General features: G+C 44.0%; 1 long non-coding RNA gene across 2 annotated transcripts; it reads left to right on the top strand.

The window, feature by feature from the left end:
• Nucleotides 1-4,706: 4,706 nt before the first annotated feature.
• Nucleotides 4,707-13,648, top strand: LOC128449760 (uncharacterized). 2 transcript variants are annotated; one of them, XR_008339909.1, is made up of 3 exons: nt 4,707-5,356; nt 12,939-13,091; nt 13,174-13,648. It is a non-coding gene; the product is annotated as an uncharacterized LOC128449760 (long non-coding RNA). The 2 variants fall into 2 exon arrangements; XR_008339908.1 differs by lacking the exon at nt 4,707-5,356 and adding an exon at nt 7,241-7,346.
• Nucleotides 13,649-15,648: the final 2,000 nt, after the last annotated feature.

The raw sequence follows: 15,648 nt of genomic DNA, 5'->3' as shown, positions 1-15,648 counted from the left end.
GTGCAGCAAGTTGTCTTGACATTTTCAAACCTGTTACATGTTTTGCAGTGTAGCAGCTCTTTCCCCCCCCCCCCCCCCCCCTTACTGTGAAGTCTGAAGAGATTCAGAACTCTGAAACACCCGGGGCCTCGTCTTGTGACTGCACTTCACACCAAACTATAGATAATTATAACGTGACAGCACATAAAACAATGAGTTTTGGCATCAGTCGTGTGGGCGTTCAGCAGCTGAATCATTCAATTTCACTTGACATATGAGACGGTGGAGGAACGTTAGACCCACCGGCGCTGAGGAAAGTCTTTGTGCTCATCACTGTGCCAGTAAAGACACCAGATTTACCAAAATCTTGGTTAAATTCTGACTCTCACATCCTCCTCCTCCTCCTCCTCCTCTTCTTCACGACTTCCTCCCACCTCTTCACTGTCTATCTGCTGGTTGCGAACAGCCTCTGGATTTCCTCTCACTGCCTCTTCAAAAGCGAGCTCTGATGTGTGGGTGGATGAGACACAACTCTGTAAATATTTCCTCCAATCAAGGAGTCAAACTTCAGAGTTTGGCTTTAATCTCCGCGAGTCCGTCGCTAAGACGCACTTCAAAGGACAGGATGAGGAAGATGAGTAGAGTGAGCGGGAGAGAGAGACTCTTCCACTCAGTGTTTGTGGGAGGAGGGTTTTCATGATTTCACCTCAGCCTTTCACAAATAAGCAAATTACACCATAGGGCATAAAATGTCTCTATATTTACCTTAAAACAAGACTGACTGTGCAAATATGAAACATTTTAGTTTTCCCCCATGTCTGCACCTGTGAATTTACATAAATCTATTGTATTTTTACACACTCTTTAAATACAGTCTATTGTTGCACACCTTTTCATAATCATGCTTTGGCTCCCATCATGGTTTGGGGGATGTAAACAGGAAGTGGCTTGTACAGGAAGTAGTTGACATGGGTTCATGTAGTAAACTGTGGGCTGCAGCTCAAGCCCTTTTTTTTTTCATGTTACAATGCTAGCTAAATAAAAAACAGTACAGACAACTTTCACTGGGTTACTGCTACACTGAGGGAAAGTTCTTCTGTTTGTAAGGTTCCTATGAAGAGTCTCGGACATGCGTTCATCTGGGACGTTGACGTCTCCTGAACGTGTCAGTGAATCCAAAACTCATATCGGTGTGTTGAGGTGTGTGTGAGTTGAGCCATTAAAAGTTTTAAAATGAGTTTGATCAACCTTTCTGTTTTCAATCATGAGGTTTGTTCACAATAAAAGCTAATTATATTGTACAAATTTCCTTTGTGATCCTGAATTCAAGCCTTTGCCGATGTGTGATTTAGGACGGTGTGATTATTATTATCCTTTGTATTCATGTACTTTTATTTTATTCCACTGGAACATCTGCTTCACACATTCTCTGACCCTGCTGATTCAGAGAAAGAAACCAAGAGACATTCAACAACAGGAAGCAGCGACCCAGCTACAGCAGTAACATCATACTTTGGTTTCATACAGTTTCAGTTTCTCTCTGAGCCGTCACTCTTCCCACAGAAAGCCAAATGGAGCCGGGGGCCAGTCATTACCGTCCTCTCGGGGTAACGCTCCACTGGCTGCTCCGGTCTATTCTCGCTCGCTCACTGAGCGGTGGGCGAGCGGCGGCTCTTAAAGTAGACCCCGGGTGACAAACACTCATATGGGATGTAATTCTTGCGGTGGTCTTCAAACCCCAATGAGGTGTGGGTGGAGCGCCGCTGACTACAAAACCAAACCAGGATTTCCCAAGTGGTGCCAGGGCCCCATGGGGGAAGAGACGAGTCTGGACCAAACCCGGGCTACATGCTGGCCCAGATGTGAATTCCTCAGGGGTTTGGTTTTGGGATTCGTCCCACATCCCGAGCTGCTGCTTTGCTTTACAGGTCCAACTTTTTCTGTGTGAAGCAGCAGGAAGTAGGAAACAGGAGCCGAGTCTCCAGAGCTCCGTCCTCAGTGCAGACTATGTCCATGTTTGGAGGTGCACAGCTACCTGAAGGCTCCTGTGGGTGCTGTCAGTCATTGTGGTTTGTCACGGCTCAGTCTGGACTCCATCACGGAGATACAGGCGACGTTATTTATGTTCTGTGTGTGAAGCAGCTGCTGAATGCGAAGCTGTAATAAAATCCACTGTTTTCTGTCCAGATTTCCCAACAGCCGTTTATCTTCATGTTATAATTACTACAGTGTTATCTCAGTTGTGCTAATACTTCCCTTACACGCATCAGGCTGCGTATTATTCATCAGAATCTCAGTGTCTCGGAGGTTTGTTACCGTTCTGCGAGAAACAGCAGAGACAGCGTGAGTTACTGCTCACAGGGTGTGTACTCTGGCTGTGTTTAGATTTAGAAAATTAAGACCTGCTCTTTTCAAACCTTTTCTTTTTTTGCACTCTCTCTCTTTACAGCCAGCGGCGGCTGAGATTCCTGACAGGCTATCATTTCCCCCCGAGAAAATGAACCTATTTAAAAAATGCGGCAGCGCGGCTGTATCATTTTATTTTCTCTGGAAGTGACGCAGAGGCCTCTGTGTGCAGTGCGCTGAAATAACATGGATAAAGGAACGGTCTCAGAAGCCAGAGTATTACACAGATAGCATCTCTTCCTGTGTTAATTGAGCTCAAAGTACAAAAAGAGGCGTTAGAGCTCCGGGAACTTTAAACCTCTCAGTGGCACTTTTCTGTGAGTTTGACGCTAAATACAATCACTTTTAATTATATTCTTATTGATTTGAGTAAAAGCACTGAACGAATCTCTTATTGAATGTGCCAGAAAGTTAGAGTAAGAAAAAGAAATTGAGCCAGAGAAAAACCACAGGGATTTCATGGAGGAAGCTTTAACACCAAGAGACAGTTACGATTAAAGACAAGAACAGAATCTGTGTACAATCAGCTCCTGAATACTGAGATAAGGATAGAGATACTGTAATGGTGTCTTTATAGATCTTTAAAATGTCGATCAGACAGCGGCTGGCGATCAAGATACTGTAGGAACTTTCAACTGGTTTCCTGCGTTTTACAGAAAGTATTTTAAATAGTAACTTTGGCTCTAATATCTGATCTGCTCCTCTATGAGCCCTCCAGACCCCTCACATGATCAGACACAGGTTTAGGTTCTATTCCCGGAGTCAAAACTAAACCTGATGGAGCAGATTTCTGCTTCTTTTCACCACATGGAACAAACTATCTGTTCCAGTTCAGCTCTTTGAGATAAACATGTTCTTCTGTATGCACTGCTATTTCAGGGTTTTTCATTGAATCAGTTTAATTCTGGCTTTTTTATGCTCTTTTTAGATTTTTTGTTTTTCAATCCAACACAATGCATTTCTTTAATACTTTACCCTCATGTGTTTATGGTTTCATCTGCATTTGTTTGTTCGTTTGATAATTAGTAGGATTACGTAAAAACTACTGGTAGGATCATAATGAAACTTGGTGGAAGGAAGTGGTAAAGATCAGGTTGCAGATCAGGGGGCTCATCCAGGAGTTCACTTTCACTTTCTTTAACAGTGTGAGATTTTTGGGTTTTCCACATTTTCCTTGATTTCTCAGAGAATAGTTCATGCATCTTGATGAAAAATAATCAGGTGTGTTCAGAGGCCTGATATTTATGAGTGTGTGAAATCTGGCGCTGATCCAGATCCTGCTGGGTCTTGGCGAAAGGTGCAGGCGCTCGACTGTGTGCCATCCTAGTTAGTGAGGAATGAGAAGTCAGAAGTGAAACTCTGAGACCCAGAAATGTGTCTCTGCATGAAGTCATAATGAAACCTCGACTCCCATTTCGACCACAACAGTAAACTTCAGTTTCATCTGTGGAAACACTTTGCACCAAAGCCCAGATTGCATTTTTTTGCCTCAGCGTTCTTGCTGTAAATGAATCCCTGTGCTGTAACATGGGGCTCTGAGAGGTGGAGAGCTCCTGAGTTATTCATCAGGCTCCTGCTCCTCCATCGTCAACGCCACCTCAGCAGCAGGTTAAGAAACTTCTTCCAAACTCCAGGAGCAGGAGCAGCAGGGGGGCTTCAGACTGTGGAAAAGTCCAGGAGCAGAGTTTGAGGTTCAGTTACAGAGTGAAGAGAAAAGTTATAACTCAGAATGTGAGTGTGCGAGGAACCAACTACGCCTCAAAGCTCCTGAGTAGTTTATTGCTGAGTCTGTAACTTTGTCCGTTTAGTGCTAATACCGTATTTGATCGGCTTAATTCCCTCGTTCCACGTGTTTATATTCACAGAGAGAAATGAAATGCTGACGAGCCACTCGACTTTTTTACAACGTAGACAAGGTGTCAGCCATGTTTATGCTCTGATATGTATTAACGGGGGCATAACAACCTGTGGTCTGGAGTTCTGGGCGTCAAGCTGTGTTTATTGTTCCCACTACACACTTGCATGCATCATTTCTCTCACCCTCACGAACACACACAAACTGCCCCTTCGCTTCCCGTGAATACTTGGAGAGCTTGTAATAGTTTATTTTCTCCTCTGGCCTGTGTCCTGGGCTGAACTCTCAGCAGTGGAGCTCTCTGTAATGCTCGTCAGGCCTCGCTGACCCTCCAGGCCCTACGTTACCCTCTGTGCTGAACTTTACAACCAAACAGCTCCGTCGGTTCTATTTCTGGGAAATGAGGCAATGGTGAGTCACCGTGTGCAACGAATGCTGCAAATATACATTTGTTGTTGACCAAGAACAGCACGTCGATTCTAAGTTTGTGTACGTGAGAGCTCGCACCTCCAAGGCCACGGTTCTCCCCTGGAAAATAGTGGATTGCTTTGTCGAGGTTGTGGGTGAGTTTCTTCTCCAAGTATCCCAACATGACTGTGGGGAACATGGGCTGGTTGATGCGGCATCAGCAGTAAGGCGGGTGTATCGTACCAGACTGGTGTGGTAAAGAAGGTGCTGATCCATGAAGACAAAGCTTCGACATTCTGACTCTCACCTGTGGGTCACCAGCTCTGCATAGTGACTGAAAGAATTAGAATAATTGTTTTTCCCTGCTGGGTGGCCAGGCTCAGCCTCAGAGATAGGCTGTGGAGTTCGGACATTCAGAGCGAGCATGGAGTAGAACCACTGATCAGAACGAATCGTCAAAAGGGGACAGTTGAGGTGGTTTGTCCATTTAATGTGGATGTTTACTGGACATATCCAACCAGGAGAAGACCCTGGGGTAAACCCAGAGGTCACTACAGAGACTGCAAATCTGACCTTGGAACGCCACATGGGATCCTCCAGGAAGAAGAATGTCTGGAATACTACATTTTGTATCTAGCAATCTATCTGTCACCCGATCTTGGACTAGTGGATGACAATGGATGGATGGATCCCCACATACTGTATTAAGTAAATCTTTTTATCTAATTGACATCATAGAAATCAGAGGTTGAAATGTTTGCTTTGGAATCCACAAAGAGGAATGTTCACTGAGCATTCAATAGACTTACACACTGAAGTTGATTTCCTGTTAATACCCAGAGCGACTCCTTGTGTTCCAGTTTAATGCTGCCACTCGCTCAGATTGACTCCAGCAGAGGTTTGCTCTCCAAGCGACGGCAGGGGAGTGCGTGATATGAGAGAGGTTAACAGTCTGGGGGGGGGATCACACAGTCTTGTCTTGGCTGCACTGGGGTCGGACGCCACAGCTGCAGCCCTGGAATTTCATTCTCTCGGCGGAGGCGTTTATTATGTTTCACCCAGTGGAGCAAAAAATGAGATATACTTGTGAGTGAGCCTCAGCAAAGCAAGACGAAAACCTGGTGAAGGCCAATCAGTTCTCTTCACAGATCTATCACACATGCAGTCCAGTTAAAAGGCTGACAGCTAAACATCTGAACTATCTTGAACTAATGTTCTAACTCCAACATCTGGAGGATTCAACAGCTCGAAGAATGTCTGTTAATTGTGCAGCAAAGCATTCAGGCTTCTCCCCCAGACTGCAGGTTGCTCATTTCACCAGTGATAAGCATCACACTATCCAGTCGCTGCGTAAACTCTGGGGACTTGAACAGGAAACTGATTTATGAAGTCTTGCTGGTTTTCTTTTTCTCTTCCAAGCGTGAAGCCTCAATGTAAACACCCTGACACGGCTAACGCTGATTACAAGTGAGGCAGATGGATTCCACTTCGAGGGAGTCATGTTTTTGCATTCCCCTGTCAGGGGGGAGCTGACAAATGCAACGCAGGGCACACGCACGGATGCATGTGCACATCATAAACACAAATGCACACGCTTTCCGTGCAGGTTCACTCCTCCACATTCCGTGAATTTTGCAGTCGTTTTTGTCTGTGTCCTCGAGGGGGGAAGTTTCTGTCAAGCAGCAGTGTCTGTGGAAAGCATTCAGCGGAGATGGTCAAGGTGGGTTTGTGTTCCTGCTGCGTCAGCACAGATTTGAACCCCCGCAGCAATTTGGACGTTTCATAAACCACCCAGGTTCAAACCTGAGCCTTGAAGGTGGGTCTCCACATTTGATATCCTCATAAATATATCATCTTTCTCTGCTGCCACCGTGCTGAGAACAAATGGTTCATGAACTCAGCAGTCGTACGGCTTTGACTGACGGTAATCGGCTGCGCCTGAAGGAAGAGATAGCTTACAGTACCAAGGGGCTTGGATATGAGTTGACTGTGCACAAAAAGATGAGATGTGTCTTGAACGTGTCAGCTCTTGTTCCTGCTCCTGACGTGAGGAGTAAATCATTAAGCTCTTTAGCTGCGGACTTGAAAGGTGTGAAGATTCAAGACAAGACGACAGATGGAGATTTTGAGAACTCCTGTGCATATACAGCCAGGGGCCTGCATGCACACAAATTTCCTGCAGTTCTTTTATTTCCGTCCAAAGACATGAAGGTCACAAGGATCTGCAGGCCAAAGAAAGTTTTCTGAGAAGCGAGCAGGGAAGGACATCTGCCTCCCCCCAAACCCCTCGGGTCTTGAAGGCAGAACTTGTGACAAACCCGTTCTGGCACAAGCACAAGCTGTTCATTCGCTTTTTCACACCAGTTCTTGCGCCACCGACTGTGCAGCGGTGTCAAAGTGCTTGTTTTCCAGTGACACGCAGCTCAGCTTGTTATCTCATGTGTCAGAGTGCGTTGACTGTCATGGCAGGGGTTTGTTCCGGCAGAGAGGTAAATGACCGGCAGGCCTCTGTGGGGACCACGGTCCAGATGGATGCCTCTAACCTGAAACTGTTGATTTAGTCAACCATGAGTCAACAGTTCCCAGCAGAGGGGGGACGGCAGGGTGGAGGGACAGAGGGGAGGAAGTGAAGTGGTGTTGAACGATTACATGGGGCTTAAGCTTCTGGGGTGGGGGCAAACAGGAAGCGGATGCCTGAGTGATTCAGTGAGGGATGTTTACTGACTTATGTGGATGTGAGCTGCTGTGGTGATTAGGTTGTTGGTGGGTGTTTGAGAGAAGGAGAGAGATGAGATGTTGGTGTGTTGGTGTTAGCGCATGAGAGCATGAGAGCATGAGAGCATGAGAGCATGAGAGCATGAGAGCTGAGAGCTACTCTCTCTGCACTGATGATATTTGTCAAATATGAAATTTGCAAGCTTCAGGGATGTCTCTTAAAAGTGTAGTGATTAATCTTTTGTCATTTACTCTTTGAGCTTAAACACAACGTCAGTTTCAAACAAGCTAGTTAAGTTAAATATTCCATTGATCACATCCAGAAATTCAAAAAATCTAATAAATGCTTCAAATGACTCAAATGAGTTTCATATAATTACCACTTATGAACATATTTAACAAACTAATCAGGTACAGTACCATGAAATCTTGCAGCTGTCGGATTGATCATAACTATCCTGCACGCCAACTATTGTTTTCAGACCTGTGTGCATGTGCGTGTGCATGTGCATGTCCATGTGCATTTGTAACACACCTAAGTCAAAATTGCATTGATTATTTCAATCAAACATGGGGCACATTACTTTGGGAGTGTTTCTCCAGATGCTTCAGATTTAGAGCTCATCTGTCAAAGGTCAATGGTCAAGGTCAACAAAATATGCCAACAAAAAACATTTTCTAAGATGTGAGCAAAATATTAGATAAAAGAGGTCTAATCTTGCATTGATTAGAAAGCTATTGCCTATCATGTGATGTCTGTGATTCCATGGTAGGAATTACATCATCATTACATGACAAAGTAAAAAAGTTAACATTTAATAGATATTTTTTATGGTGAATATTCCTTAAAACAAGAACATGAATGGACTTTTGCAGACGCACCAGTCCTGCACGTTAACATTCTGCTCTGCGTCTCCTCTCCGGTGTCTCCCGGCCTGTCGGGTCCTGTCCTCAGAGAGTAAAGCTGCTCTCTGACTTTCAGCTGCGTCGACTTCCAACCTGGCTCAGATCTACCGTCCCCATCAGCAGCTGTGTGCGCAACCGTGTTATTATCTCAATTACCCCTCCACCAGCACGCTCCTCCAGGCTCCACCTAAATGAAAGGGAGAAAAAAAAAATTGACAGCATCTAATGGCTGTAGTCTGCATCATTCAGACGCAAATTCATGCTCATGTTGGACTTTGTTTGCAGCTTCTCTACCCATTTTTTATTTCCACAGAGCATGTGAGCACTGTAAGCTGTGTGTGGCATCTTCATATTCCCAGCAGCTCAGTCAGTGTGTGACCCTTCGCTGTGGGAAAGGCATGAATGGAAACAGATTGTTTGTTGACATCTTATTGATCTCAGTTTCTATGTCATTATGTGCAGGCTGTTCAGAGCGCCGTGCACCCAGGGCCGCACAAGTGCTTGTGGTCTGCAGCATGGAGTTGGCCTGTACTCAAAACTTCAGTCTGTTGTTTCATTTCAATGGACTCTCAGCCGTCGTGCATACAAGTGAGGGCTTGTATTTTTAGTCCAAGTCTGTGGGATAGTTCAAGCTGAATTCTGAAAAGCCTATCCGTCGCTGCTTGTGTGTTCATAGTGCATAGAAGGAGAGGAGGGCCTATATTTCTAAAGGGGATGACTGCGAGGCTGGGCATCGTCTGGGAACATTCTGGTTCCAGGATGTATATCATGGCCAGTAGGGGAACGGGCTGCTTGGATTTATTTGGCACATAATTGGCAGGATGAGCCCCTGGAGGGTGACTATCAGCTCGAGGGAGAGACTGGCAGGATGAATGAGGCTGGAAATATTGTCTGTATTCACAGCACCGCTTTCAAAACATCTCTCTGCCCGCCGCTTCCTCTCATGATGAACTGATTGACCTTGAGTACATCAAATGAGGAAAAAAGAAAAACTCCTCCTCTCTTTCCGCAAATAAAACTGCATCAGTCATTAGGAGTCTGTTAGTTCTGCATCATCATGAGACCCACAGACGCTCACCAGAATAAAATCATGACACACTTTGAGGTCAGAGCCTTGAGGACATTGTTGCCCTCAAACAAGGGACTCTGAACAAAGCCAAACTATTATTTATTTGTCAGCTTGTTAACTCAGAAATACTGTTCTGAGAAATGGCCTGAGGTTATTAGCAAATACAAATAAGATGAATGGTCCCTGAAACCAACAATATAACCATCCTTTGACCAAGTTTCACCCTCAATCATAGAAGTTAGAGAAGCTGCAATAACAGAAGCTTCAAACTTTGTAAAGATATTGTGAGAAAATATAATATGATGGTATAGTGTATTGTGGCTGGGACTAGCATCATTTTTGATGATTTTATTATTTTTAGGAGTATATTATATATCATATTGCAAAGAAGCTGTGTTTTTTATTGTGGTACAGTGCCTTGCATAAGTATTCACCCCCCTTGGACTTTTTCCCAATATGTACTGTTACTAACTGGAATTCAAATAGACTTAAATAACCTTTTTCCCGTTTGATCAACAAAACATGCATAGTACTTTGGAGGTGCAAAATAAATTGTATTGTGACACAAACAATAATGAGAACAAAAAAGTTGACATCTGTTGGGTGCATAAGTATTCACCCCCCTGTGTCAATACTTGGTAGAACCCCCTTTCGCTGCAATTACAGCTGCAAGTCTTTTGGGGTATGTCTCTACCAGCTTTGCACATCTAGAGATGGAAAGGTTTGTCCATTCTTCTTGGCAAAAAAGATGAAGCTCAGTCAGATTGGATGGAGACCGTCTGTGAACCGCAATCTTCAAGTCTTGCCATAGATTCTCTATTGGATTGAGGTCTGGGCTTTGACTGGGCCATTTAAAGACATTAACATTCTTTAATCCAAACCATTCCTTTGTAGCTCTGGCTGTATGTTTAGGGTCATTGTCCTGCTGGAAGATGAACCTCCGCCCCAGTCTCAAGTCTTTTGCGGACTGCATCAGATTTTCTTCAAGGATTTCCCTGTATTTGGCTCCATCCATCTTTCCCTCTATTCTGACCAGTTTCCCTGTACCTGCTGAAGAGAAGCATCCCCACAGCATGATGCTACCACCACCATGTTTCACTGTTGGGATGGTGTGCTCAGGGTGATGGGCAGTGTTGGGTTTTCGCCACACATAGCGTTTTGCATTGAGGCCAAAAAGTTCAAAAAGGCTTCTGGCAAACTCCAAACGGGATTTTTTATGGATCCCTTTCAACAATGGCTTTCTTCTTGCCACTCTTCCATAAAGGCCAGATTTGTGGAGTAGACGACTAATAGTTGTCCTGTGGACAGATTCTCCCACCTCAGCTGTGGATCTCTGCAACTCCTCCAGAGTAACCATGGGCCTCCTGGTTGCTTCTCTGATTAATTTTCTCCTTGTCCGACTCTTCAGTTTGGGTGGACGGCCTCCTCTTGGTAGGTTTGCGGTTGTGCCATATTCTTTCCATTTTCTTATGATGGATTTTATGGTGCTCAGAGAGATGTTCAAAGCTCTGGATATTTTTTTATAACCTAACCCTGCTTCATATTTCTCCACAATTGATCTTTGTTAGGGGTTTCACAGTAAAGGGGGTGAATACATATGCACTCAACACTTTTCAGATTTTTATTTGTAAATAATTGTGAAATCCATGTAATATTTCCCCCCACTTCCAAATGATGCACTATTTTGTGTTGGTCCATTACATAAACTCACGATGAAATAAATTTTAATCTGTAGTTATACCATGACAAAATGTAGAAAAGTCCAAAGGGGGTGAATACTTATGCAAGGCACTGTAGATCCCCCCCAATCCATTATGTATACTGATTATCTTTATAAGGTTCCCTGGTCACTGGGTGTTTTGCAGGGTTGACATATAGATTATATAGAACAACCATTCACAAGTATAATTCCTATTGCGTTTTATTACCTACCAAATAAGTAGATATGATGGAAACTGGCAGCATTTCAGTTATACTCAATCAAAAAGTAGAAGATGCCGAAAATATATATTTGATGACGTTACACTGATATATGAGATTTGAGTTGCAAAATGCACAAATAAAAAATCCATTGTAACAAAGATCAAAGTCGGAAATATATCAAAAAATCCCGCTTGACGCACGTTACAACCTTTTGATTTGTTGTTTAATTTGTGCTAATTTTAATCAGATGTCTGAGAAATGTGTCAACACTTCATCTATGGTAAACTGGGGCTGTGTGTTGCACAGTCCAATCCAGTGGTTTCACATTCAGAAACCATCTTTAGACCATTTAAGTGTCACTATTCTACATCAGAAAATTATTATCAGATTATCCATAAAAACATTGATTAAAACTCTTTTGAAACTCTTGTTTTTCTAGATTTTTGATCCTCGGCTGCTGCCGACCAGAAACAGTTTATTATTCTATAAAGGCTGTAATTGCAGTCTCGTAAGTCGGCCCAAATCGTTCATGTGTCAACCAAATCTACACCTCGGACAAGACCGAGGAACCGACTCTGGATTCTCCTCTCGAAAACATGTGTGGTGCTCAGCAGTGATCTTGTTCCTCGGCATCAGTGGGGATGGGAGGGTGAGGACAGGAAGAAAGTGGAGATGAATTCAGTTTAGTTGATAATCGTATATTCATGAAAGCTACATACTGCGGAGATCACTTCATTATCTTGACAACAAACAGACACCGACGTCGGCTTTTATCTCCACAAACTCTCTTGACATCTTCGTCTGTGTCTTCTTTGCGTTTTTAGCTTTTTAGACGTTTGTTTTCTTTTTGTTCTCTTTCTTTCGTAAAAGCTCCTTGCATGACGTGATGTCACATGAAGTTAATTAAAACATGAAACCCCAAAGACCACCACGAATCTGAGCTCTATTTTTTCTTCGTCCCTGTTTTTCTTGCGTGATCGGTTGTTACACGGTTACATTTGTCATCGTCAGTTTTGGGATTCTGGAGCTAGCAACAGGTCAATGGAGAGGAGGCCATGTTGAGGGTGGTAGTGGTGGTGGTGGTGGTGGTGGTACGGCTACACAAGGTTGGCTGAGACAAAAGAAGCCGAATACTCTGAATATGGCGGCCAAAAACACGACATTGTCCTTTGACAGTCAAACAGCTGCTCCCTGTTCCCCTCTTCTTGTCTCTCAATCTGTCTGCATGTGTCTGTATGTGTGTGTGTGTGTGTGTGTGTGTGTGTGTGTGTGTGTGTGTGTGTGTGTGTGTGTGTGTGTGTGTGTGTGTGTGTGTGTGTGTGTGTGTGTGTGTGCGTATGACAGACGAGCAGAACTGGCTCCAGCTTGCCCCGGGGCCGATGCCTCTGTCAAACCATAATCACCGCTCTTGCTGTTTTTAGTGTCAGCCTCACATTTGATACTGTGTAAGTGTCGGTGGTCACGTTTGTGTGCCACATCATATTCTCTGCACTTCTGTAGCAACAGCTGTAATCTTCAGAAATGTGCCGGCTGTAATTTCCCCGACTTGGCAGCTCAGCCTTTCATAGTAACGTCTAATTGAGCTCGTGAAAAGTGTTGTGTAAGAAATGTACAGAAAACATATAGTGTTGCAAAGGAAGTTCAAGTTTAACGTCAATGCTTGTTCTTTTCATGCAGGATGTTCATCAGCCTTAAAAGCTGCTTTCAGACATGTCCTTCAGTCCTTCACTCCGGTTAATCTCCTGAAATCATCCGGTATGTGTCAAGTCAAAGGCTCCAGACTTCTCCAGAGTTTCTCCTGCCACCCCCCGTGTACAAACCCTGGAATATGTGAGTGGGTTAATGATGTTTCTAACATGCAACTGAGGCAGAACCGGAAAAAAATAAACAGATTACAAACATCTCTCTGCAGATTGTCGACCGTGGTGGTGGAACATGATGGTGGTGGTGGAACGTGATGGTGGTGGTGGATCATGATGATGGTGGTGGTGGAACTTGATGGTTGATCGTGATGGTGGTGGCGGCTGATCATGGACTATGATTACAAGACTTCTTGATATACAATATGTCTACTAGTAGTTTTATGTTGTTGAAGTTTAAGGACAAATTGTGCTTTGTGAATATGGGCTATACAAATTAAATTTGTTTGATTAATTGTTTGATTGATCTCAGGATGAAAAAGAGTAAACAAAGACTGGAAAGACAACAAGGTTCAAGATTTTTTACAAGACGACTCTTGAAACAAAAACACATGGTGTCCACTGCACCACCCTTTACTGCACACTACAGAGATACCTGGGTGAACACGTCTGAACAGAGAACATCCTGCTGCTTTGTTTTAATGTGCGGACATTCTCCGGAGTTCATGTCTAAGAACTGCTATAAAACCCAACTTGTCTCTTTCTGTCACTTTTCTTTGTTATTCACTGTGTGACATTTTTGAGGGATTTGATCTGCAAATGAAACCAAATCCTGAAGCTAACAGAGCCTGAACAGCTCCAGTGTTTTCACCCTACCGTCTCCAAATACCATAGAAAACCAGTGTTTTAGGATCCGAGCATCACCAATCATGTGTCAGCAACTTTGCGAAGGAAAGCCATAAACACAGTGCAACATTGTTCCTGCTTATTTTGGGGGTGTATACTTAGAATCTTTACCAGTTCCCTGTAAAACAAAGCCCATCATTATACCTCGTGTGTAAACACATGGGGATTTTTGGTTTGTTGCTAGTAGCTGTGCTGCCGGCAGAAGAAGTACAGAAGTGGAAATGATTATGCATGATCTGGGCCTGCAGCTGAGCAGTTTTTCTTCTCTTCACTGGATGTGTCTGAGCTGCAGGCTGGCTGACAGTGAATCAATGTGGCTGGCTGTTAATAAACCTGTTGTTCGGGCACTAATCCGAGGTCCTGGAGGAATTCGCTGAGAGGCTTCACCACTGCATCCTCCATATCCAGCACTTCAAGGCTGTCGGAGGAAGCTGGCCAGTCACATAGTTTCCACGTCGTGCCGACTTGCATGTGCACAAAGAGCTATTCTTAAATATGCAAATTACGAGGGGTTCATGAAAGAGCTGCTTCAGTAGTGGCCTCGTGCACGGCCTTTGTAAAGTCTTACAGATGTGCACAGCTGTAGCAATAGCAGCATTGTTTGAATGGAAGGACAATGCTCAATTCCTCTTTTCAATTATTAACTGCAGGGAGGTTATGTTTTCACCTCTTTTTTTTTTTGGTTTAGATTTGTTTTTAGCAGGATTACGTAAAAACTTCTTCAAGGATTCCAATAACTAAGTGTAAGGATGGAATATGGGACAATAAATAACCCATTGAATTTTGTACCCGATTCGGAAACATTTAATAAGACTCTGCAACCACCCTGTTATAATACTAAACATACAGCAAGCAACACTGTTATACCACAGACGTTATTTAAAGATGGACGACGTGTTTCAACCTCCTCCTGCCGTTCAGAAATGAAGCCAAAATATCCCGGACATCAATGCTGCCATCTTGTGCATTAGCGATCGGGGGATGGAGCTATGATGGCAAGGCCTCCCCTAGTTTTTCACTTCTAGAAATTACATGAAAGTTGTTTGCATGTAACCAACCTGCGACGTACATGCAGTATGCCCTGCAACATTATTTTAAAACAATGAAACCCAAACACAGTTTCCTACTTCGTGAGGAATGCACTCACCTCTTTAAATAAATGAAACTACTCTTTTGATACGAGTTAACAGCAGCTGCCCTGACTCCGGGATCACCGGTGCCATGAGCTGAGTGGGAGGAATGTGAGAACTGAAGCTGACTTGCTTGGATCCTCATGACATTTGGCAACTGAGACGCCGTCCGCAGTTTGTGAGGAGAAAGACAGCGGTGTGGAGGAAGGGAAACTATGTGACTGAGGAGGCAGGGAGGACCACGCTGGGCTGCCAAGGTGTTGAGATGTTTATGTAATCTCCCTCCCCTCAATTTCTCCTCAACTTTAGCAATTCCTTCTGTTCCTCCTACGCTCACTCTATCCAAGTCAACCGCTCAGTGTGGAGTGACAGAGCGAGGGCCAGGGACTAGGGTGAACACTGGGGCCTTATTGTAGCCCTGGTGGTGGTGGGACCTCCTCTGCACAACCCCAGACCATTTCCTGTCCCGGGCTTCCCGCCTTAATACCAAACAGACCTCTCCCTACATCTCCTTTCTATTCAGGACCGCATGGGTGTGCCGGAAGTCAGGTATTACACCCTTTACTTGGTTTGTTATCAAAAGCTTAGATATACAGTATTATGCACTATACAATATTTTAAAAGTTAAAATGAAACATGTGAGAAACAATCTTCACCAGTTATAAGTTTCATATTGTGCTTTACAGGTTTTTCTCTCCTCTAGTGTGTCAT

This window comes from Pleuronectes platessa, chromosome 10, assembly GCF_947347685.1.
Source record: "Pleuronectes platessa chromosome 10, fPlePla1.1, whole genome shotgun sequence".
Lineage (NCBI taxonomy): Eukaryota > Metazoa > Chordata > Actinopteri > Pleuronectiformes > Pleuronectidae > Pleuronectes > Pleuronectes platessa.
This window is presented reverse-complemented; position numbering and strand designations above follow the sequence as displayed.